The sequence below is a fragment of the Macaca mulatta genome, chromosome 15, assembly GCF_049350105.2.
Source record: "Macaca mulatta isolate MMU2019108-1 chromosome 15, T2T-MMU8v2.0, whole genome shotgun sequence".
Lineage (NCBI taxonomy): Eukaryota > Metazoa > Chordata > Mammalia > Primates > Cercopithecidae > Macaca > Macaca mulatta.
In genome coordinates, this window is record NC_133420.1 from 105,465,379 (window position 1) to 105,492,397 (window position 27,019).

Genomic DNA, 27,019 nt, shown 5'->3' on the forward strand with positions numbered 1-27,019 from the left:
TCCAGTAATTGGAAGAAGATCCGCGTGCTGTAGATCTCAGGTATGTCAATGGTAAATAGACTTTGTTTTGTTTTAAAAGCTTCGTTATATTTTTGCTTTCATGTTGTGGATGGTCAGTAGGAAGGGAATAAACCTCTGAAGAGATGAGTAAATTTGCAAATTTTATTAATGATACTAAAGTTCTTAATATTTCCTTAGAAGAGGTTAAACATGAAAACTTTTTCTGACTATATAGCCTGTGTCTTAGGAAACTAATTTAGACCAGACCAATCCAATGACCACTATGACTCATTGCTATGACACTACAATTATGTTCTGTTATTCATAGTCCTAAAAATATGAATAAGAACTTACTAATTTCCTCAGTTACAGTTGTATCTATTCCTACATGTCAATCTAGTTTGAGAATATAATTTAGTAAACTGGCAAGATCAATGGTTCACCGTGATTTGTTTAGTCATTTCTATTAAACACTTTGTTTACTATCATCTAGGAGACCTGGCCAATTAGAGATTTTTCCATTGTAGGGATTTATTTTTTCCCATAGAAAAGAAAACAAAAGTCTAATTAGAAATGGCATTTTAATTAAAATATATTAAGCACCAGTTGCATCTAAAACTATAATTGTTATTTCAAAAAATCTTTATTAAGTGATATTTTTACTTAGTTTGACATGGAGCCAAGTTTAGTTACTAATAACAAAAAATCACTGTTGACTTTATTAATGACCATTTATCTCCATATTATATTCTAAATCAATAGTACTAATTTGTTTAAAATAGCTATAATGCTGCTGGCAACTGAATTTTTTTTTTCAGTGTTTCACTATTAATCATTGCCTCCCTTTTTTCCCCATCCAGAAATTAGTAGGACTTTTCTGTTGCTTTTTACATTTCATACCAACCCTCAAACTCAGCTGAAAGCAAGGCAGATACACAATGGACTATTTAATTCAAACTGGGAATGGAGATAGTAGGGGAATTTGGATTGAAGTAAAAACGTGAAATGCTTCAATTGATTGTATGTCTAACAACTACATTAATTAAGATCAGACTATTTCTCTGAATTCATTTCCTCATTGCAAGTGGCAGAGATTCTATCAAACAGAAACTGGTGTAAATCCCATGCAAATGATTTTTATTGAACATGTACTGCTCACATTTTAGGGACTGTATGCTACCTAAATAATGCAGGAGCATGTGACGCCTGCCAAATCCCACACAATGTTGAAACCCCAGTTAGTGTTTTATCTTTAAAGAGAGAGCTCTGCATCCTTTTGGCAGCTGATGAGTTCAGATAGAAAACATGCCAGGAGTGTGGACCAATGCATTATCACACGCACCCCCCGCCGCATAACTGTGCCTCGTCATATGCCATAACATTGGCAAGCAGAGCCCAGAGCTCTTTAAGAACAAGAAGAATCTCATAAATAATGGTTGAATCACACAAGGGATAATTAAATGAGACAACCGAATGCCAATGGACTCCCCAGCAGAAAATGCTCCTCAGTGAGGATCATTCCTGCGCGTCTTTATTTTATTTTTCTTTCTCAGTTTTAGTTCTGACTAGCAGTTCATTACTGCAGATACTTTTCAAATGGGAGTGTTTTAAAAATTGTCAAACTCTGGAAAACACTTTGAGACATTTTCATATTTAGGAACATTTTTTCAACATATATAAACATATCAATATATTCTTATTTTAACATTTTTTTAGCTCTAGCCTCATCATTTAATGGCATATACCTGTTTGGCAAACCAACCACAGACCACACTCCTGAGAAGCAAAAGGGGAAATTTTCATAATGCGCAAAATCTCAGTGAGTTGTGTGTCCTACAATGTGAGTGGAATTCATTCATTCTTTTCATTTAGGATAAATGCACATCAATGTTATAGCTGCCTCCTCATTCTTAAAAAATGAAATTCACAATGAATTTCAATGTTTCTCCACCAACCTCCTCCGAATTCTTTTTCAGAAATGCTTAATGTTTCTGGCTTGACAGCTTTGTGCTCAAGGTTGACAGGATATTTTTAGTATCCCAAGTATTTTAAAGGCTCAGAAAAATCTAGCTCTGGTTTGCTTGTTTATGCAGACAATTACAGTTCATTTAATATGCATTCATTGCTGTCTGAGAAAAAAAATGCCTTCAGCTTTTTTGGCAAAATGAAGAGAAATATGTATTTTCTCACACTGAGGCCACTCAGAACAGGGCATACTCACTAATCACTGAGGACTGGGCACCTCGGACAGTAAAAGGGAAGAGGCATAGAAGGGGGTAAACCTAGTTCAGCTCTACTTCTTAATCAAGAAGGAGAGGACAAAGTCTGGGGTCACCGGCCTAACACGTTTACATTTCGTAACGACAAGACAATCCTGCATAGCAGTGCAAAACTGCACCTCAATTTCAAGCAGGCTTCTGAAAAGTTAAGTGAAATTTTACATTATCACCTCTGCCAGTCATCAAATATTTATTTAGCACCTATCATGTGCCAGGTCTTGTGGTCAGTTTGGGAGCTAAAAAGTATAAATAGAATAAGGTTGCTCACTGCTCTCTTGGTGATTTCTATCCAACAAAAAGGGCAGGACAAAGAAATAATTAATTTAAACAGCAATCATATCTCTGACACAACACAGTATCACTTATGCATTATTTCAGCCTGAAATGCAGAGTATAAATCTAACCGTAATAAAATAGCATACAAAACCAAAATTGAAAATGTTCTCCTGAAAAGGAAAAAGGGAAGTTTTAAAAAAAAAAAAAAAAAAAGTTAATTTCTTGAAAAAGAAAACAGAAGCTGTGGAAATTGTATGAGATTAAATGTCTTTACATTAAAGAGATAAGATCATCAAATGAGCCTACACTGTATCCTGTATTATTAAAAATGCTTTAAAAAGACATTAGTGGATGAATTAACAAAAAAATAGTATATAGATGGTAATTAGACGAAAGTAATGTGCCAATGTGAAGCTTACTAAAGGTGGATAACTCTACTGTGGTTATGAAAGACAATATCTCTATTCTTGGAAAATACACACAGATATATTTAGGGATAAATATGTCATCCTTATTTGCATAGTGTATGCAACCTACACTCAAATGGTTTAAAAAAATAATATCCTATTCTGGCCAGGCGCGGTGGCTCACGCCTGTAATCCCAGCACTTTGGGAGGCCTAAGCAGGCGGATCACGAGGTCAGGAGATCGAGACCATCCCGGCTAACACGGTGAAACCCCGTCTCTACCAAAAATACAAAAAAATTAGCTGGGCGTGGTGGCAGGGGCCTGTAGTCCCAGCTACTCAGGAGGCAGAGGCAAGAGAATGGTGTGAACCCAGGAAGCGGAGCTTGCAGTGAGCTGAGATCGTGCCACTGCACTCCAACCTGAGAGACACAGCGAGATTCCGTCTCAAAAATAATAATAATAGTAATAATAATATCCTATGTATGTGGCGTGTGTGAGAGAGAGAGAAAGAGGAAGAGAGTGAGAGAGAGAAGAGAGAATGCCAACAATAAGGCTAGTAAGACAAAATATTGACAACAGGTGAATCTGGCCAAAGGATTCTATTTACTATTCTTGAAACTTCTTAGTAAATATGAAATTATAAACTTACAATAAGGGAAGTTTTTGCTGAAAAGGAGTTGCACACTGTGCTATGAGCCACGTAGAAAGTAATTTAACTGAGTCTCTAAGGGAGCTTGCTTTAGAAAGTAGCACTTACAATGATGACTGAAAGATAACGAGGAGGGTAGGGGTGAAGTGAAGAGTGTGATGTGTTAGGAAATCATTCCAGGCACCAACATTTTTGAAGACTTTGAGATAGTTGAGTGCTCAGACCAGAGAAGTCCTAGACAGCCAGAGCACAGAAGTGTCAGAGAAAATGGGCTGAGAGGAAAATAGAAGGGGAGGCAGGGGCCTGATCATGTGGAGTCTCATACACCAAGTCACAAGATCGGATAAGTCTGGGAATGGCTTGACAACTAGTGTAATGTAATTCAAGGCAAAGGAAAGAAGCAGAACAATTCTTTTGGCATGATTAAAAATAAATTTTAAAAGATCTTTGAAGGGTAAAGGATCTGTCTTGTCAACTAGAATCCAACCTGAGACCCCAAATGGTGAGGGCTTGCACACATTCCCTTGTCCTTTCTCAGGATCCAGAGGACTCAACTTTATTTCCACCTCATCCGTTGATGAAACGTAAAGTAAGAAGAGGCCCCATACCAGAGATGGTAGGAGGGCGTCATTCAAAGAGGACTTGTCAATGAATGGGTCATGGAAGCCAATGGGCTAAGGAAGAGAGAGAGGTAGGAAGAAGTTACAGGAAGGATGTTCTCAGCAAAACTCCACAGGCTATCCTCAGGAATAGAGGTTAAAGTTTAAGGTCTTAGGCCCAGGGATTTGTCTTAGGGAAAGTCAAAGAGAATAATGAAGCCCTCTCTTAAATTACTATTTTTCTATTTGCATTTGACTTTATCACTTGAGGTTCAAGCGAACGGCTAACCAGGACTTCCTTTACTGTTTCTGTGTGTTTCGCCACCTAAGAGGTTAAGACTTCTTTATGTTACCTTTTTCTTCCATGACAATAGGTTTAGTTTGAGATGACAGAATTTTACAAAGATATCTTATCCCAATGCACTGCAACGAGAGCACTGTGTTGTGGCAGAGACTAGGGAATGAAAGGGAAAGAAAGATGTCTGGGAAACAAGTTATAAGGCTGCTAAATTATCCAGACGGCATCGACCCATGGATACCTCAGTTACACCCATGTTGGTGACGACATATCTTTATGACTTATTTATAAGTCTTATCCATTTATATATTTTGGAGAGAAATCTGTTTTCATATTTTGAACTTGCTTAAAATAAGATACACTTATTAACAACCTAACCCCTTGGAATTTAATACCCTGCAACAAATTTATCATGTACACTGTTATATGGGTAATCTAGATCCCAAAAGCATTTGCTAACTAGGGTTTTACCCCCTAATCGTGGTAAAAATGAATAGCCTGAACTATCCAAGAAATTGTGTCATCAACCATAGAGCCTCTAAGAACCTACCTAGAGCATAGGCTGCGTTCCCTTAAGAATCCAGAAGGGCCCTCAAGGTGAAGAGGTTGGCATGGAACTGCTAGGAATTGAGATAACCCTGACACCTTTTAAATTTGCAATGGATTCCACTAGGTGCTGACTCTAGATGAAGCTCATTAAAGTCAAAATATGTGTTAGATTGGCAGTCTTTTAAATATTTAATAGGCTTAAAATGCTTTGTTTATTTATTTGCCTATGATAAAAATCAATTGTTTTTAAAATAGTAAGTTTTGATTCATACAGCCAAAGAAATTATGCTTGAGGTCAAAATAAATGTGTAAGCCATAATGTGTAAGCCATAAATGAATAAAAGTCCCCTATGTTATCAGAAGTTGAATGTAAGAATATTATTAGACTTCCTACAGTTTTTCTCATGAAAACTATAAAATATGAGAATAATTTGAAAAAAATATGATTCTCTAGGACTCATACACTTATTGCTAATTAGCATGGGGAGCAGAAACAAACATATAAATAATCAATTAATCTTTATATTATGTGCTTTATTTTCCCAACAGTTGCTTACCCCGAAAGTACAATCACAGATGCATTAAATGGGAAAAATGCAGATCAAAACCAGTATTTAGAGGTCAATAATTTTTCTCTAAGGAACTTGAAATGAGCTGCAAATTGTTCATTTCATCCTCACAACTTGCCTTTGAGGCAGAGAATACTCATAACTTTGATTGAGAGGACATATGTCACAATAGGATAGAGAAATTGGGAACAGGGTAGCAGAGCAGTCATTGTCTGAACAAAGGTTAAAGCCCAGTTCTGTACCTTTCCCTCTGTCATTTCTATTCATTGAACTTTGATAGCACTCACATGAAGTATCACTCTCTCAACCAAAATCTCTGCCCTTGTCTCACACCACACTCACACAGGAAGGCTCAGACCTCCCTCCTCTGCCTCACCCCCAGTCACCATGCTAACTCATCCCTTCCATTGGAAGCTCTTGAGCTCCTCCATCAGAAGTCTCTTGAGAGCTTGCCGCTATTCTGAGATGTAGCTGTATCCTGGATAACCAAGATCATCTGAAGCTGGCCAGTAACTCTACATGGACATGAAGGGGCTAGACTGGTGGTGCTATGCTCCATGCATCTGTGAGGGTCTGCATTTTGAGAAAAAAAAAATCCAGTTTAAACAATAGAATTTACTGGTTTATGTAACTCAGTATTTTGCAGGAAGGTTGACTTCAGTTAGTAGTAGACCAAGAGTTGTTTCTCTGTACCTCTCTGCTTTGTGTTCTATGGCTTGGCCTCCACCCTCAGATTCCACAGGCCACTTTCATGGCTCAAGTATCTCACCATCAGGTCCAGGCTTTACGCCAAATGGTTGCATTCCCTTGCTAGGGCTGCCATAGCAAAGCATCACAGACTAGGAGACTTAAATGCAGTTACTTATTTCTTTACAGTTCTGGAAGCTAGAAGTCCAAGATCAAGGTGTTAGCAGGGTTGATTTCATTCTGAAGCCTCTGTCCTTTGGTTCATAGATGTCCATCTTCTCCTGTGTCTTCCTGTGGGCTTTCAGTGTTGCATACCTGTGTACTAATCTCTTTTTTTTTTTTTTTTTTTTTTTTTTTTTTGCCTTTCTACAATTTAGGATTTTATTTTCCTTTAAGTAGAAAAATTTTTATTTTCTCAAAGAAAAAGAAGTGGCACACAGAGTGGTGTGTCCTGACATTTTTATTTGTTTGCAAGTTTTATTCCGTTTTTTAATTGACATAAAAAGCTGTACATATTTCAGGGGTACATGTGATATTTTGATACAAGTATACAATATGTATTAATCAAATCAAGGCAATTGGCATATCCATCAATTCAAACATTTATCTGTTTTGTGTTGGGAACACTTTGTTTTCTTCTAGCTATTTTGAAATACACAATAAATTATTGTTAACTCTAGTCACTCTACAGTACTATTGAGTACTAAAGCTTATTCTTCCTATTTAACTGTATTTTTGTACCCATTAGTCAACTTCTTTTCATCCCACCTCTCCTCCTCCCTACCCTTTGCAGCCTCTCGTAACCATGTTTCTACTCTCTATCTTCATAATTTCAATTGTTTTGATTTTTAGATCCCACAAATAACTGAGAACATGTGATGTTTGTCTTTCTGTGCCTGGCTTACTTTACTTAATATAATTACCTCCCAGTAAGTTCTATCCATATTGCTTCCAATGACAGAATTCCATTCTATTTTATGGCCAAGTAGTATTCCATTGTGTATATTTACCACATTTTCTTTATTCATTCATCCACTAATGAACGAAGGCTCATTCCACATCCTGGCTATTAGGAATAGTGCTGCAATAAATACAGGAGGATAGATATATCTTCAGTATACTAATTTCCATTATTTTGGAGGTATACCCATCAGTGGCATTGTTGGATCATATAGTAGTTCATACTGGTATTTTATGGAAATTAGTATTTTAAGGAAACTTCATACTGTTTTCCATAGTGATTGTACTAATTTACATTCCCACCAATAGTGTACAAGAGTTCTGTTTCATCTATATCCTTGCCAGCATGTATTATTTTTTGTCTTTCTGATAATAGCCATTTAAACTGGGCTGAATGATATCTCATTGTGATTTTGATTGGCATTTTTTTATCATTAATGATGTTGAGCTTTTTTTATATGCCTGTTAGCCACTTGTATGTCTTTTTTGAGAAATGACTATCCAGATCTTTTGTTCATTTTTAAATTAGATTATTTGTTGTTGTGAGTTTGCAGGGAATTTCGTTGGTTGGTTGGTTTTTGCATTTGAGCTGTTAGAATTCCTAATATACTCTGGTTATTAATCTCGTGTCAGATGAATAGTTTGCAAATATTTTCTTCTATTCTGTGGGTTGTCTCTTCACTTTGTTGATTGTTTTCTTTGCTGTACAGAAGCTTTTTAGCTTCATGTAATCCCATTTGTCTATTTTTGCTTTTATTGCTTATGCTGTTGATGTCTTACCCAAAAATCATTGTCCAGACCAATGTCTATAGCATTTTATCAATGATTTCTCTTAGGATTTTTTTATTTTTTGTAGTTTCAAGTTTTATATTTAATTGTTCAATCCATTTTGCGTTGAGTTCTGTGTATGGTGAAAGACAGGGTCCTAGTTTCACTCTTCTGCATATGGATATTCAGTTTTCCAAGCACCACTTTTTAATGACACTGTTCTTACCCCAATGTGTGCTGTATTAGTCCATTCTCATGCTGCTATGGAGAAATACCCGAGACCGGGTGATTTATAAAGAAAACAGGTTTAATTAACTCACCATTCCACATGACTGAGGAGGCCTCAAGAAACTTAAAATCATGGCAGAAGGCACCTCTTCAAAGAGAGGCAGGAGAGAGAATCATTGCCAGCAGAGGAAATGCCAGACGCTAATAAACAATCATATCTGGTGCGATTCACTCATTATCAAGAGAACATCATGGGGAACCACCCCCATAATTCAGTTATCTCCACCTGGTCCCTCTCTGGACACGTGGGGGTTATGGAGATTACAATTCAAGGTGAGATTTGGGAGGGGACACAGAGCCAAACTCTATCATATGCACTTGGTACCTTTGACAAAAAGGAGTCGGCTATAAGTGCATGGATTTATTTATGTATTATCTATTTTATTCCATTGGTCTATGTGTCCATTTATATGCCAGTAGCATGCTGTTTTGGTTACTATAGCTTTGTAGTATAATTTGAGGTCAGGTAGTCTGACGCCTCCAGTTGCATTCTTTTTGCTTAAGATGTTTTTTAGTTACTTGAGGTTTTTCCTTTTTGGTTCCATATGAGTTTTAAGATTGTTTATTCTATTTCTATGAAGAATGTCATTGGTATTTTGATAGGGATTGCACTGAATCTGTAGATTGCTTTAGGTAGTATGGACACTTTAACAATATTGATTCTTCTAATCGTTGAGCATAGAATATCTTGCCATTTTTTCATGTCCTTTGCAATTTCCGTCATTGGTGTTTTATAATATTCCTTGTCAAGATCTTTCACTTCTTTGGTCAAATGTATTCCTACTTTTTTGTTGGTTATTGCAAATGGGATTGCTTTCTTGATTTTTTTAAATTAACTATTGTTACCATATAGAAATACTACTAATTTTTGTATGTTGATTCTCTATCCCGCAACTTTCCTGGATTTGTTAATCAGTTTTAAGAGTGTTTTAGTGGAGTAAAGGATGTTGCAAATATAAGATCATTTCTCTGCAAACAAGAATAATTTGAATTCTTCCTTTCTAATTTGACTGTCCTTTATTTTTCTCACCTAATTGCTCTGACTAGGACTTCCAGAACTATGTTGAACAGCAGTGGTGAGGGTGGGCATCCTTATCTTGCTTCATATCTTACTGGAAAGGCTTTCCATTTTTCCCTGTTCATATGATATTAGCTGTGGGTTTGTCATATCTGGTCTTTATCATTTGAGGTATATTTCTTCTATACCCAACTTGTTGAGAGAGACTAACCTCTTTTTATTAAAGCACCAGTCACATTGGATGAGGGCCCATTCTTGTAACCTTAATTATGTCTTTAAACGTCCTCTCTCCAAATACAGTCAAACTCTGAAGTACTAGGTGTTTCGACTTCAACATACGAATTTTGCAGAGGCACAATTCAGCTCGTTACGGTGGTCAACTAGACAATTAAGATGCATAGTGTGAGGTATCTGAGAAAGAATGATGGTTATCCCCAGTAATTCCTGTGAAAGAGAGAGCTTGCTTCACTTTTGCAGGAGTCTCAGAAAATCTATTGTTGCTGATATTATCAGTGTTAGGGCGTCAGGCGCCATTCTTGAAACATTTGTTATGGCCAGAGAGGTGAGATTAGATTGTCATTTTGGCCCATCCTTAAAAGTGGAGGGGAACTCCAAATCACATAGAGGAGAATAGGAAAGTAGTGGTTTTCCAAAACAAATTTGGGATATTACTAGTAAGTGGCAGGAATATTAAACAATTCTAAATAAAACACATGTACTGCATTAACTCAACCTAAAAGGTGGCAAAATCCATCAAGCTATAAAAATAGAAAATCACTGTATTGTATTAACCACAATAATTATTGATTCAGACAAGAAAACCAAAGAGTGTAGAAATGTTGGGGAACAAGACATTCATTGTGTCAATGTGTCACTTTGCAGGTTGCATATGAATTTCAATGGAACAATGGAAAAGTCTGGAAGATACCAATTAACCAAAAACATGTAATTTAGCAATCAGTGAGACACAGAAATCACAAGATCACCTAGATAATATTTCTACAAAAAAAGTTTCAGTTGAATGTAATCATGAGGAAAAAAATCCAAAATGAGGGACATTTTTCAACATGACTACTCAAATGCTTTCAAAAATGCCAGTATCATAAAAATCATAAAAAGGGTGGTGAATTATGCTAGATTAAGGAGACTAATGAAACATGACAAATGAAATGTAATGTATGATTTTGGTTGGATCCCGAATCAAATAAGACAACAACAAAATGTTATAAAAGACACCGTTGAGACAATTGGAGAAATTTGCATATGAACTATACATAAGATAATAGAATTGTCAGTGTTAAATTTACATAGTATAATAATTGTATTTTGTTTATGGATGAGAATGTCCTTGTTGTTAGGCAACACATGCTGAAATATATCAGCGAGCATTTGAATGCTAAAAATCACATGTGTCCTAGTATTGGCTTACTTGTAGGAAGTGAAATAGATCTCATCAAAAATAATAAAGGCTTTGATGTTTATTTTCTTGAAATTTTCAGTCTTTTATGATGTCAAATAACTATTGATATTCCTTTGGTTCCTCGAACTTTTCTTCGTCTTTAAAATGAGAAGAATATAAAGTATGAAGAGTGTCACTGTTAAAAACTGCACTGCTTTTACAATACAGAGAAAGGAAAATTGGAAGAACCTGTTTGTAACCTTATCAAAAAAAACTCAGGCCGGGCGCGGTGGCTCAAGCCTGTAATCCCAGCACTTTGGGAGGCCGAGACGGGTGGATCACGAGGTCAGGAGATCGAGACCATCCTGGCTAACACACTGAAACCCCGTCTCTACTAAAAAATACAAAAAACTAGCCGGGCGAGGTGGCGGGCGCCTGTAGTCCCAGCTACTTAGGAGGCTGAGGCAGGAGAATGGCGTAAACCCGGGAGGCGGAGCTTGCAGTGAGCCGAGATCGCGCCACTGCACTCCAGCCTGGGCGACAGAGCGAGACTCCGTCTCAAAAAAAAAAAAAAAAAAACAAAAACAAAAACCAAAAAAAAAAAAAACTCATTATTTCTTTATGCAAAAGGCAACTGTGGCAGTGAGGAAAATTGGGGCATACCATGAATATTTACCTAGAATATTGTTTAAATGCTAAAGATCCAGCATTATTTTTCCCTGTCTGTCTCCTTTTTTAAATTTTTTCCCTCCCCACTAAAAAATGAAAACTATCTGGTTTCTTATGTCAATTTTTTTCTTTAAGCAATGATTATTGAGTGTCTTCTTTGTGATTTTATAAAAGAACAAAAAAACTCTTCCTGTAGGTAATTTGGGAAGATTATTAATGGAAGGTGCGACAGACACCTTTAACTGAATAGTTTCCTCCTTTACAATGAAAATCTATACATTTATGATAATTTATAAGTACAAAGACTTGACATGTGTCTTGAAGGTGAAGAGGTTTTGGTTTTGAGCAATTTAATTAAAATAGAGACTCAAAACTATAGCTAAACTCCAGAATACACAGTGCCCACCCATGCTCACTTCTGGTTTTGTATTATGTGCCAGATAGGTAGCCTAAGTCACTAATGATGCTTACTTCTCATAGAATATTAGGAAATAACAAATGCATTGGTGACAAGTCTGTATTTACATGACAGCTTCATATTCAAGGAAGTTATGTAATTGACTTAGCTCTAAATGTTTCCAAGAGTTTCTAGTTCTTTTGCAGTAGCTCAACCAATTTGTATTCACTATTCCTTTCATGAATCTACATTTGCTTTTTTTCTTCCTAATATATAAAGAATTGACAGAAACTTATCCAGGCAATCACCATACACCCATCACTATTTATAAAGTCATATATTTGTTAATTCATTCAATGCTTAATGACAGTTGTTGTTTTGGTAATCTATAAAATATCACAAACCATATCACAACTTTGTGGCTTAAAACAAACACGACATTTCAGAGTTAATCTGGAAAATTCCTTTAAGGTTAACTGTAAAAGGTTGCATTTGTTTTAAGCCACAAAGCACTGAATCTGCCAGTGCTTTGATCTTGGACTTCCCAGCCTCCAGAACTGTGAGAATTAAATGCTTGTTGTTTATAATCCACTGATTTTATGACATTTCATTATAGCAGCCTGAATGAATAGACTAAGACAGATACCCAAGTTAAGAAGATAATCTTTGTCCTTAAGGAGGTCCCAGCCTGCCAGAGAATAGAAAGGTGTAAACAAATATTGCAATTACAAACTAAAATAAAAAAGGTCCTATATTAGAGCTCCATAAAAGGTATATTGGGAGTACAAAGGAAAAAGTGGCTTGTTTATCCCAGCTCCCCCTTCCTAGCCTAATTCCAGGGCTGGGAATGGGCCTCATGAGGGACGTGACTTCAGGGGACTTCGCAGACAGTAGCAGATGGAAAGAGTAAAGAGCATTCCAGAAAAAGGAGGTGTGTGTGCACTTTGCTAATATTTCTATTATTGTGCTAGTTATTCTGGAAAGAACTTGTGTTGTTTATTCCTGAAAGACCCTAACCCATCTCAGTTATAAGAGTGAGCAGATGGAAACCCTCTGAGCATTTATTTATAATCTGCCATAATACCTGTAAAGAGCATTGAAAAAATATGCAATAATATTACCGAAATGTGTATTAAATAAATGTATAGTTATAAAAAAAACACAACTTTTCATGATCTCTCACAATTCTGCAATATGAGCCCAGCTAAGCTAAGTAGTTCCTCTGTTCTATGTGGTATCAGCTGAGGATGTAGTCATTGTTCTCAACGGGGCTGAAAAGTCCAAGATGACCTATTCACAAGGCTGGCAGACAGGGCTAGTTATGGACTGAAATATCAGGTAGGGCTCTTGACTGAAGTGACTCCACTTAGTCTCCCACCTCCACTTAGTCTCTCCACACGGCTTGGGTTCACAGCATGATGGCTGCCTACAGTTTTTTAAGTCTTGATTTGGATGTTGCACAACGTCATTCTGTCACATTCTGTTAGTCAAAGCAAGTCACAAGGCTAGCCCAGATTCTAGGGAAATACAGAAACAAAAAGCATAGTATTTACTATTATTGTAATAGTATTTATTTACAATAGAATATGCAACAACAATAGCATACAGAGGAGAGAAGAGAGATACATGCAGTTAAAGCATCGTATGGTGCCTTCATTATTGCTAGCTCAAGAAGGCTGAAGAATCAAAGGCCTAGGCATCCATGTCATGAAGTTCCTAAAACCAGTAAATTATACCCAAAGTAAATAGAAAAAAAATAAAGAAAAGATAATAAAGAAATAAAAAACAAACTTAAAGTATATGATCAACAAAATAGAAGTTGGTTCATTGAAAAAATACAAAGTTAATAAATTTCTGAAGAGAATTACAGAAAAGATAGCATAAATAAACAAGAGTCAAAGTGGAAAATAGGGCAAGGCCATAGCTCTTAAAACCTTTACAAATATAATATTATAATATATTTCTGTCGATATATTTTAAAATTGAGATGTAGGGACAAATCTCTAGGAAAACATGACATACCATAATTGACCCCCAAGAAACAGAAAATCTGAATTGTCCTATCTATTGTAGGGTTTGAATATATTTTTTTAACATCTCCCACACTCACACAAATGCACGAGGCCTTTAGGTCCAGAGAGCTTATAAAACATATAAAGTATATAATAAAATAATGGCATCAATTGGTAAAAAGACCATTAGAGAATTTAAAAGTCCTTAATAGCTCCAATTTCATTTTACAAGACCATGATAACCTTGGCACAAAATCTGATAAGAACTCTATAATTAATTAGTTGGGCGTGGTGGCAGGCACCTGTAGTCCCAGGTACTTGGGAAGCTGAGGCAGGAGAATGGCATGAACCTGGGAGACAGAGCTTGTAGTGAGCCCAGATCACACCACTGCACTCCAGCCTGGGCGACAGAGTGAGACTCCGTTTAAAAAAAAAAAAAAAAAAGAACTCTATAATTTTTTTTAAAAAAAAGGTTAACCTCATTTATTAATATAGATTCAAAAATACCACACAAAAGTATTAACACACTGAATTTACATATATATCTTACATGACTCAATGTGTTAATGTGTGCATGTTAACACTAAAGATGTGTGTGTTGTTTATGTGTGTTTATATCATATTGCAAAAAAAAAGTCTAATTCATGCCACCAATACAAGAATATAAGGTCAGTTTAACATCAAAAATCATCAGTGCATTTTACCATATTAGCAAAATAAAGCAAAAAACCGTATTTTCACCACATTAACAGAATAAACAGAAAATTATGCTTGAGTATTTTATAAATTTTAATATCAGTTCATGGGGGAAAAACCCTTAGAAAACTAGAGAAGGAAGGAAATTTACTTAATCTGATAAAAGATATCTGTTTTTCTAAAAGAAAGTACAGCAAACACTAATGGTGAAATGGCGAGAGCTTCCTTTCTGAGACTGAGTATAATACAAAGATGCCCACTATCAGCACTTTTATTTAACATTGTGCTGAAGTTTTCAAGTAGTGAAATTAGACTAAATGAATAAACGGTAAAGCGACTGGGAATGAAGATTTGCAATATTTGCAAATAATATGATGGTTTAAGTGGAATATCTAAAGGAATCCACAGAAAACCTGTTAGAATCAATGCATGAGTGTAGCAAGGCTCCAGGATAAAAGGCCATTATCAAAAATCAGTTGTATTCCAATATAACAACCAAAGAATTTGAAATAATATGTTGTAATTAAACCAGTTGCAGTAGCATCAAAAATATTAAATATCAGGCAATAAATCTAACAAATGTGGATACTTCTCACAAACCATAAAGTACCATTAAGAAAATCTAAAGACAAATTGAACAGAGCAATACATCATGTTCATGATTAGAAAATAATATTATAAATATATCAATTCTCACCAAATTGGACTATGAATTCAATTCAATCACAATCAAAATCTCAGCAGGGTTTGTGCATGTGTGTGGAAATTGACAAATGAATCCTAAGATATCTTTGTAAATATAAGAAGCTAAAACCAGGTAAGTCAAAATTGAAAAAGAAGAAAAAAGAGTAAGTATTTTTGTACCAGACTTTGACTTATTTTTGAAGATACAGCGATAGAAACCATGTGGAATTTGTGCAAGGTTAGCTAAATTAATAATGCAATAGAAAATATAGTCCAGAAACAGATCCATACATCCATGAACTCTTGAATTATGATAAAAGTGGTAGCAGAGAGTGATAGAAAAATACAGTCTTTTCTCTTTTTTGGTGTGTGGGGGGAGATGGAATCTTGTTTTGTCATGCAGGCTGGAGTGCAGTGGCGCAGTGTTGGCTCCCTGCAACCACTGCCTCCTGGGTTCAAGCGATTCTCTTGCCTCAGCCTCCTGAGTAGCTGGGATTACAGACGTGCCGCCACCATGCTCAGCTAATTTTTGTATTTTTAGTAGAGACGGGATTTCACCACGTTGGCCAAGCTGGTCTTGAACTCCTGACCTCTTGATCCACCCGCCTCAGCCTCCCAAAGCGCTGGGATTACAGGCGTGAACCACTGCGCCTGGCTGAAAAGTACAGCCTTTTCAGTAAGTGGTGCTGAGTCAGTGAGATATATATATGGGGAAAAAAGAAACTTGACCCCAACTTCTGACTATATGCAAAAATCAATTTCAAGTGAATAGTAGAATTAAAAGTAAAAGATAAACAATAAAGCATCTAGAAGATAATAGCTTCATGATCTTGAGATGAGCAAAGATTCTTTTAAAATGACACAATAATCCCTATATTTAAAGAAAAACATTATAAATTGAACCCTATTAAGACAATGAACTTCTGGTTATCAAAAGTAACAAAACAGTAAATAGGCAATAAGAGAAGATATTTGCAGCACACATACCCATGAAGACATTTGTGTCCACAATATGTGAAGAACTATAAATCATCCAGTAATAGACAAAGAGCCAAAAGGAAGGAAAAAAAGACATGAAGAAGCACTTTACAAAAAAAGAAAAAAAAAAAAAAAAAACTCTTATTATATAAAAAATGGCCTGTAAACATTTGTAAGGGTGCTTAACTGCATTAGTTATAGGGAAATGCAAATTAAAGCCACAAAAAGATGAAGTTCATAGCCACCAAAGAACTAAAGTTAAGAAGACTGACAACGCCACGTGCTATTGAGGAGCAGTGCTGGGAATTATCATAAAAGGATGATAGTGATTAAATTGATACAGTCACTCAGAAAAATTGTTTGGCAATATATGTAAAGGTTAAACTTAACATACCATGAGTAACAATGACACTCCTAAATATACGCCAACGTTAAACAAAACAAGCAGGAGGCCATTAGCCTGATGCTGTCTCTTTAATTTGAGTTCCTACATTTAAAAAACACAACCTAACCTAGTAGCATTCCCCCCCCCTCCCCGTAAGAAATAGCCAGGTTTCAGCCAATCACAAACAGCTGAGCCTCAGCCAATCACAGACAGCCAACGAATCAGACTGTGCCTAAATAAGACAAATGCCTCATCACAGCGTGCCTAAGAAGCAAATGCTTAGCTAGTTCATCAGGTGATTTTTCTACTTTGCTTCCCTGCTCAGCCTATAAAAGCTTACTGCTCATGCTGCTGGGCAGAACTCTGATCCTCTTTCGGTTCTGAGTGCCATTCAATCACGAATCATTCTTTGCCCAAATAAACTCTATTAAATTTAATTTGTCTAAAGTTTTTCTTTTAACAGTTTGGCATTATAGCACGAAGTGACTGAGCAAAGCACCCACTGAAACCACTGGGCGTACTGCTCTCTGGCCTAAACTGGAAGGCAAAGATGAGTTTCCTCTTCGATCAAACGTCTGCAAATTTGCATTTTGAGCTCCGGACTTTATTTGAGCAATTCTTTTACCAACAGAATTTGCAATCGGATTGAATCTAACAAATAACTAGGTTCCTCCTCCTTGAATGTAGGTTTCTCCAAATCTGAAGAGGCTGGTGCTTCAGAAGTCTGGGACTCTTCTTTCTGGGCCACTGACTACTTTTATGTACTTTTATGTACAATAATGATGATTTCAGAAACCATGTATTTTAGGGAAAATGGTTAGCCTTACTATGGAAAACTTAGAATTATAGTGGCCACAATGGCCACAAGCTTTAACTTGAGAGGCGTTTTAAAAAAGAAAGGACGCAAGACACCTCAAATACAGTGTAATGTATTTTTTACTGTCATACAGGAGCTTCTAAAAGACTAAACGAATCAAGAAACTGCCTCTCTATAAGAATCCTAATAAAAATCAAATGAAAAATCTTAAAACTCTTTTTCAAATATATTAGTAAAAAACTTTAGCTATATAGATGGGAACCCTGTTCTATCAACCAGAAAAACAAAAATGGATTCAGAGATTTTTTTGATGAATTAGTGAGTTTTGTGTTATTGTACCTAACACATGGCTAAAATTTTTGAATGAAAGCCTGTATGTTTATATTTATGTATGTATGTACATATGCATGTGCGAGTGGTATTTTTCTGTTCCTGCATAGTGTTGATAATTTATTTAAAAAAAAAAAAAAAAAAAAAAAAAAAAAGCTCTGTTTGACCAGGCGCGGTGGCTCACACCTGTAATCCCAGCACTTTGGAAGGCTGAGGCAGGTGGATCACTTAAGGTCAGGAGTTCGAGAGCAGCCTGGCCAACATGGTGAAACCCTGTCTCTACTAAAAATGCAAAAATTAGCCCAGCATGGTGGTGCACGCCTGTAATCCCAACTACTCAGGAAGCTGAGGCAGAAGAATCTCTTGATCCCGTGAGGTGAAGGTTGCAGTGAGCCAAGATCGTGCCACTGTACTCCAGCCTGGGCTACCGAGTGAGACCCCATCTCAAAAAAAAAAAAAAAAAAAAAAAGCTCTGTTTAACTGGCTTAAAGGAAAATAAGCCCTTATATAAATTAAGTATTCCTTAAACTCTTAGAAAGATAGAAACCAAACCAAAATGTTTTTCCAGTTCACATGATCTTAGATAAGTCTTTTAATTATTAATCTAGTAAATAATATTCAGTTAATAAGTTTGAATTAAACAGATGTGTCTTCAGAGTTCAGTATTAAGAACAATGCAGACAACTTTTTCTACTGAGGGTTACTGGTAAAATGCATGTATATTATTTCTATATTACAAACTTGTCAGCAAGAAAAATAACTTAAAATGATGGCTACCTGTTTAATGCTTCATTTTTATGAGCAATCCAAACACAATTGTTAGAAACAAATGAGCTGAATGCATATAAGATAAAATTCTCATGTGAAAAATGTTCTTTCTATACCAGAAGATTTTAACATTCTTATCCAGAATGCAATGTTGAGGCTGAGAGAAATTGGTACAAACAATTTAGTTATTAGGCCTAGCAAAAAAAATAAGACAATAGAGAAAAAATGTTGCCTTCCTTACGGCTTCTTATTACAGAGACACTAAAGATAGCTGGGTCTATTAGTAAGCATGTCCTGTGGCACATTGAAAAGTATACTATGATAAAGAAGATGCTTCTAGAATTATGAAATGGTGGTGTTAAATTACACAATCTTGGTATATGCCAGGCAGTTTACAATTGCTTGCTTCTTAGCTTTCACTGCAAATGAAGGTTATTAAGGGTTAATAATTGACATAAGTAACTAAAATTCCTAGAAATAATATGGGAAACAACATTTTATGCAAGTTCACAAGGAAGGCAAAATGTGTTTTTGGTAAGGAAAACTGTAAGTCATGAGGATGTGCTTTGTTTTGTGAAGGAAAAAAGTAATTTTTGTTAAAATAGAATGGCTGTTGCACAATAAAAAAAGAGAAAAATATAGGACAAAAATTGAATGTATATAAGAAAATTATAGAAAGTTGATATGACAAATCTTGGGAAAGGAACTTTATGTGTGATCAACCTGGCTCAGATTTGAAGGAAATTGTTTATATGTTTTTGAAATTGAGCATTACTATCAAAGCAAAACAATATAAAACTAAAATTTGGTCCTCTCTGTTAAAACAAAAAGGTTTTCCTGGACTTCGGCTCTGCTTTCAATATAAATTGTATAAGGTTTTCCTTTACCTTTCAAGTAGTTGGCTTAGGGAACAAAAATTCTGGTTATGTATTGTTTTTTAAGATTATATATTTATGAAGATAATTTCCTGTGGTTCATGTTGTCCTTATTAAGTCTTTGATTACTTAATAAGATCTAAGGTTTTTCCTACAACTATGTGGCTTTCTGTATTTGCTTTTGAAGTCTTTTAATTATTACTCTAATTAAATGAGTAAGTATTGATTCATAGTGACCTGTAATCCTATTTTAATCAAATGTTTTAAACTTTTTGACATTTTTGACAATTTCCATTTTTGATAAATTATAAATTAAAATATTTTGTCCTTGTACTAACTTTGGAAGCTTTCGTAAGGGTTCCTGGAATCTCTCAAATAAATTTATTTTCTGGCCAGGCGCGGTGGCTCAAGCCTGTAATCCCAGCACTTTGGGAGGCCGAGACAGGCGGATCACGAGGTCAGGAGATCGAGACCATCCTGGCTAACACGGTGAAACCCCGTCTCTACTAAAAAATTCAAAAAGCTAGCTGGGCGAGGTGACGGGCACCTGTAGTCCCAGCTACTCGGGAGGCTGAGGCAGGAGAATGGCATAAACCCGGGAAGTGGAGCTTGCAGTGAGCTGAGATCCGGCCACTGCACTCCAGCCTGGGCAACAGGGCAAGACTCCATCTCAAAACAAAACAAAACAAAATTTATTTTCTGTTCTTATAAAAGCAGGGATTTTTAACCAATTAGGCTTATTTGATAATATGTTAAATTTCATGGGCAGCATCGTCAAATAAGTGATTCTGAACCTCCTTTAAGTCATATTGGATGTGTCATTAATGCATGTTTCAGAAATTGTATGAAACACCTAGAGATCTGATAGTCCTCATATAATGCTACCAGTCATAATTCTAGTTATCTGAAAGTATTATATGTCACAGAAATAACAAAATTTCCTTGTCAGTTGCATTATAATGAGCTCTAGTCAGATCTTTAACTATGGCTGTTTTAACTCTTGTCATCCACAAATAGTTAATTGTTTTACTCTGATACTTTCCTGAAAGCTATTGCTAGTATCTATAAACCCAAAGTGTTTTATCTTTGATAAAATTCATTGAAAGGACCTTGATAACGGTACAGATTTCTGATAACTTTCAGATCATACCGTTAGACTGTTCCCCAAACTCTGGGAATTCTTAACTGATTCACAAAACTGCTAACCTAACGTCAAGCAGAATAAGAAATAATTGAATACCAAGAAAATGCCTTGATAGATTTTCATTCTGTCAGAGCATGCAATTTGAATGAACTTCATAAGATTAATCCAAGTCAAAGCATCTATGATGATCTATTTGATAAACAGTGCTATGCACCTGATTGTTAAAAAACAAAGTTGTTATGTGAAACGATGTAACTTTCATGTTAACAAAAGACCCAGAGAGGGCCCAGATAGCCACTTTATGGTTCCTGAGTCCTTAAAGACTTCATTATAAAAAAGTCTGTACTCTGCATAGAGTAGATAAAATCATACAAATTATGAGAAAAATCAGTATATTGACTGTTCTAAAATTTTTTAAATGATGTATAAACAATACGTAGTTTGCCAAGCCCATAATCCTGGTAAAACAGTAAAACCTCAAGTGTTACATTTCCACCAGCTGCTAAATTATTTGATACTTACAGATGACTTTCATTCCATTTTCAACCCTCAATGGAATATCAAAATGCTCTTGAAATAGCCTGTATATTCTCTGATTGGATAGAAGTTTTCCTCTGCAAGAAGGTCTATGCTATTACAATAACGAAGATTATTGGAAAATGTGTTTCTTTGTGTACTGTATTCCTAAAAATTACTGAAAGTAGATTTTAAGCATTCTCACCACACACAAAAAAAATGGTAAGTACAGTAGTCCCCACTTATTCATGAAATACATTCCAAGACCCCTAGTGGATGTCCAGAATTAGAAATAATATCAAAACCTAAATACACTATGTTTTTTCTATACACATATATCTATGGTAAAGTTTGATTTAAAAATTAGGCACAGCAAGAGGTTAACAACAATAACTAACAATAAAATAGAACAATTATGACAATATACTGTAATAAAAGTTATATAAATATGGTAGCTTTTTCTCTATCTCAAAATATCTTACTGTATTGTACTCATCCTTCTTCATCTTATGATTATATGAGATGATAATATGCCTGTGTGATGAGATGAAGTGAGGCGAATGACCTAGGCATTGTAACACAAATGGAAATCTTCAGAAATACACAATTCATAAGTTTTAAATTGCATGCCATATGAGTAGCATGATGAAATCCTGTACCACTTCCCTTCATCCTGCCCAGTTGCCATTAGTCACTTAGTAGCTGTATTGGCTACCAGATCAACAGTCACAGTAACCAAGTGTTTGTGTTAAAGTAGCCCTTGTTTTACTTAACAAGAGCCCAAAGTGCAAAATTAGTTATGAAATGTCTTTGGGCCATGGTTGACCACGGATAACTGAAACCACAGAAAGGGAAGCTGTAGGTAATAAGGGATTACCATATGTGAGGCAATTCATACATTAATTAGCTCTATTAAGTCATTCCATGATCTATACATTTTTCAAAACATGTCATACACAGCATCTGTACAACTTTCATTTGTCAGTTAGAAATAAATTGATTAATTAATTAGGGGGAAAAGTAAATGTGTTTATGGCAACTGCGGGCATTCTGGAGAAATCTTCAGCAATAGAAGTACTAATTTCACTGAAAAAGTTATAAAACAGTTAAACAAGTTATTACAAACATTACCATTATCCCTATCATATTCAGTCTTCTCGGAAAGTTGAAAGGACAAGTGGTATTTAAAAATTGAAATTGACAAAGTTAACTGAATCAACTAGATTGTTTTACTAAAGACATTATCATTGACCTTGATGGAAATCATATCCATTCCTACTGGAAAACACAAATTAACCCCGTATGAAATAGTTACTGGGAGACCTCTGTCCCTAATATTAAAACCTTCTGTACCTCCTGCTCTTATAAACTCTCACATGATTCACTGTTGCGAGTCTTTAATGCATTATGCGTATATTTTCATCAGGTAAAAGGAGCCTTCTGTGACCCACAAACGATAACCAGACATTTCACAAACTAAGACTTACAGACTGCATCTCTGGGGAGTGACACCAGAGAATTATTGCCCTTTAACTCTGTTGGAAGTGATCATACTGTATTCTCTCCACCCACACATCAGCAAAACTTCAAAGCCTCAAGCTTTGGGTCCATATCTCTCAACTCAAGAGGGCCCCTCCAGACTCAGGAGTGTACACCTGTTGGAGACCTCAACTGATCAGAGAGCTTCCTCCCAGAAGCAAGTGACATCCCAGATGTGGACAGCTTTCCCAAGATCACAGATCAAGACTTCTTTCCTCTGTCATCGTGAAATGTTTACCCTTTTCCTTCTTTTTCCTGCGCCACTATTCTGTTTATACATGGAAAGATAATGCTGTGGTTATAATTTCACAATTGATAGCTTCCACAGGAAATTTAACTGAATGATGAATATGTCATATTAAACCTAAATCCCTACATGGTCTTAGAGATTCTCTAGCTTATCCTATAACAGATTTCATTCATATTCCAAGTGCAACTGCTGTTCAAATTGCACATCTGATTCTTTCCATAGTGTTAGGCTTTTAGATTCATATATTCACAGTGTTTGTTTAAATCTGACAGCAGGCAAAAACTGTAGTGAGGGTTTTGCAGTTTTATGCCAGAAACCACATAAGAAAATTAAAGGGAAAGATAATTCAACAATTTGTAAACAAATTCCTAACCCTAATTTTCATTATCCTCCTGATAGTCATCACAGCAGTCTCCCTGGTACACTGTACCAAGAGTCTTAAATGCTTGTATGCAGCCATCCACTATGCATCAAATGGTCTCAATCTGGTTAGAATAACAAAAACACAAAGAAAACATAAAGCATCAATCAATTGACCTGACACCCTGACTTGTGAATTCCATACTAAGACTAAACAAGTCCATGAGGATGGTAACAGAGGGTGGTGTCAATGTTGAAGGTTTTGAGAGGCTGCCCAAAAGGGGGAAATTATCAAAGCAAAATTAGCAGGAGTTCATTAGCCTGAGGCTATCTTCATACTTTGAGTTTCTATAACAAACCACAATAAAACATAGTATGTAAACAAACTGAAGCCTAACTTGGTAGGAACAAACAGCCAGGTTTCAGCCAATCACAGACAGACAACTGAACAGCTTCTGCCAATCACAGTCAGTCATTTGATTGAACTATAATCAAATAAGGCAAATGCCTAGCTGTAGCCAATCAGATGATTTCTCTCCTTTGTTTCTATGCTTGGCCTAAAAAAGCTCACTGCTCATGCTGCTGGGCAAAGCTCTCTCTACTTGTTCTGATTACTGCCTGGTTCATGAATTGTTCTTTACACAAATATACTCTGTTAAAAGTATCTAAAGTATTTATTTTAATACCTATATGAATGCATACATATATATATATATATCCACCAACAGACATATGCAATAATTTTATAGCCATATAATTTATAAAAGTCCAAATAGGAAATAACCCTAATGTCTATCAACATTTGACAATGTAGAATTGTCAAATAAATTGTGTAATATTCATTTAGTGGAATAACAAAGAGCATATAAAATGAACCACCACATATAAAATGAATCACCACAACAGTCAGTGTTGTGGTGAACAGTTAAACAATAAGGCTACTGTGAAGATTAATGAGATTATTGCTATGAATGGCCTGTTGCTTCAACTCTTCAAAGTTCTTCCATTTACCAATTGCACTTAACTACACAGGTATATCTTGATAACATTTATTTTACTTCTTTAGTGGAAGGATCCTTTCTGATGCTCAGTCTGTAATGTTACTTTGCATCTACCTGATGCCCTTCTGAGCTGCTGGCCTTAAGCAAAGGTGGTGTCAAGAAGGAGCAAAGGACAGCATGAGCACTGACTATGGGGAAGTTCTGAGTGAGGTTCTGCTGAGCTATTAATGTTTGTGGTTCAAGAGTAAAAGGAAGATAAATTTTACTGTGATCTATAGATTTATCAGCAAGAGAAAAGTTCTCCCTACTGAGCAGCCAAAGGACATAAGATACGGAGTGTGGGTGACAGAGCTGCAGCCCACACTGCAACACAGTTCAGAACCCTGAGTGGGGAACATACTGTGCACACATGACAAACTTTCCTATCCTATGGTCTTGGAAAGGAAAGCACAGATAAGCTCTTGAGAAATGGACAGACAGCTGGGAAATCATGAAAGAACTTTCACACTTAAAAAGTTTGTATAGAATATAAACAGCCTCTTAAATATGATCTAGACTATGAGTGACAACTTTAAATGTTCTTTGATCCACATCTATGGAAGTAAGTTCTGTGTACAATTAACCTCAAATACTAGTCAACCTGTAAAAAACAAACAACAACAACAACAACAAAATCAAGAGTTCAGTAGTGGAGGCTTTTACACTTTGGAGTCAGAGTTATACATGCTGTAATCTCAGGATTTTGTCAGTTGCTAGCTGTAATGTGTCTAAATTAATTAATCTTTCTGAGGTCAAGTTTTATCATGTCTAAAGGTGGTATAATAATATCTACCAAACAGAAGTATTATAAAAATAAATAATATATGTAAAGTGCATATCACACTGGTTAATGAAAAATAACTACTGAATAATGGCAGCCATTATCCAAAAGACAAATACATTCTCTTTGTGTGTATATATATGTGTGTGTGTATATATAGTGTGTGTGTGTATATATATGTGTGTGTATATATGTGTGTATATATATGTGTGTGTGTATATACATATACACACACACACACATTCATGCTCTCAAGTAACTCAAAGTCTCAAGAGGGAAGTTAGTACTAAATCATATGAGAAATATATGCAGAGATTTAGATTTGTCATCAAACCAAATCTAGGGACTGACAAAGAAAAAATTGTTCTCCTGAAGAGAATGGACATTTATGGTTCCATATATGCTATATGCTACATGGCAGTGCATGTTATATACTATTATAATGTTTTCTAACTGGGTTACGCCAATCCACAATGCCCCTGGCAATGTGTAAGTATTACAAATTTCACAAAAACCATGCTTACATAAGGTGCTGTTTTGTTGTTGTGTGGACTAATTTTTAGACTTTTAGGAGATGTTAATTTTTAGAACTTCATGAAATGTTTAACTATTTTTCATGATTTTTAGGAGACAGTTAACTAACAAGCATTATAGAGCTGTTCAACTGAGCAAATTGGGTTTCACCGCTAGCATAGGTTGATGAGGCCTGTCAAACAAAGAGTGTGAGAAAGCATGAAAAAGACTTGTTGTGCTCTAAAATGTTACATCCTTAATCCGGAAGCTCATGCAGTTCTGAAGCTCTTTCACAAAGCATTTGCAATTATCCATCAAATGTGCTTCCCAAGAGCATTTTGAAAACTCAAAATTGGGGGTTATTTTCACACATCCCAGTGTTTTCAGGCTTTCACTGGTTTTTAAATTAATGGAAAAAGTATGACAAAACAAACGGAATTTTTTTTCTTACAAGAACCTGTTTGAATGCCCATTGTGCTTTTTGACAGTAAACACCAGGTAGGAAATTCAAGGGTTTTTTGAAGTCAGTGCATATAATTTCCTATTTACTCTTAAAGAGTAATTTGTTAAGAAGTTTCTTTATTTGCGGTGATGTCTCATCATCTCAAAAGCAAAATAATCATTAATAGTGACAGTTATATGACAAAAAGGATTAGGTCTTATGAGAGAAGAAAGCCAAATTTAAGTAGCTTGTGATAAATTATTGTGCGAAGTAATGCTGAATATGTATTGAAATATGTGTATGTTTGTGCACATATGTGTATGTATATGTTTATGAGTGTGGGTACATATCTATTATATATATGTATGCTATTTTTACTGACTACTGTCATTGCTGACTACAACACCTGTGATTATGGTTGTGATATCACAGACATATATAATCATACTGTGATAGTATTTGTCATTCCTTCTATTATGTGGAAGGGTGGTAACAAGGACCCACTATGCAGCTAATAACATCGAAGAATCTTGAGAAACCCGCTACAACTCTGAATTGCTCTCTCATATTCTGTTTTAAAAAAAAAGGAAAAAGAAGGAATCGTACATGAAGTATATCATCATGCCTTCTACAATTTGTGTGAAACAGCTCGACACGGTTGTCACCTGAATTAGGTGTGGCCTTCTCTACCACTTTGGAAATAAAACTATTTATTATACCGTTACTTCTATTCTATGGTAACTTGCCTATCATTCTTGAGAGTGCAGCACTGAGAATAAGTCTCGTTTTTAAAATAACCCACATGACTTGTACTTTAAGGATGTTGTTAAGGATGCTGTTTGCTACATTAAACAGATCTTCCTGATGAAGATAGGTTAGAAAAATGTTGCATTAGTTCATTTTTCAAGCTGCTCTGAAGAAATAACCATGACTGGGTAATTTATAAAGGAAAGAGATTTAATCGACTCACAGTTTTGCAGGACTGGGGAGGCCTCAGGAAACTTAGAATCATGGCAGAAGAGGAAGCAAACACATCCTTCTTCACATGGCAACAGGAAGGAGAAGTGCCAAGCAAAG

At 35.7% G+C, this 27,019-nt stretch overlaps 1 long non-coding RNA gene across 1 annotated transcript in view; it reads right to left on the bottom strand.

The window, feature by feature from the left end:
* Positions 1-27,019, bottom strand: part of LOC114672672 (uncharacterized) — a 216,760-nt gene that overhangs the window by 160,503 nt on the left and 29,238 nt on the right. The window contains exon 2 of the long non-coding RNA XR_003723056.2: positions 26,913-26,981. This is a non-coding gene — a long non-coding RNA (uncharacterized LOC114672672). The remainder of the gene's footprint in view (positions 1-26,912; positions 26,982-27,019) is intronic.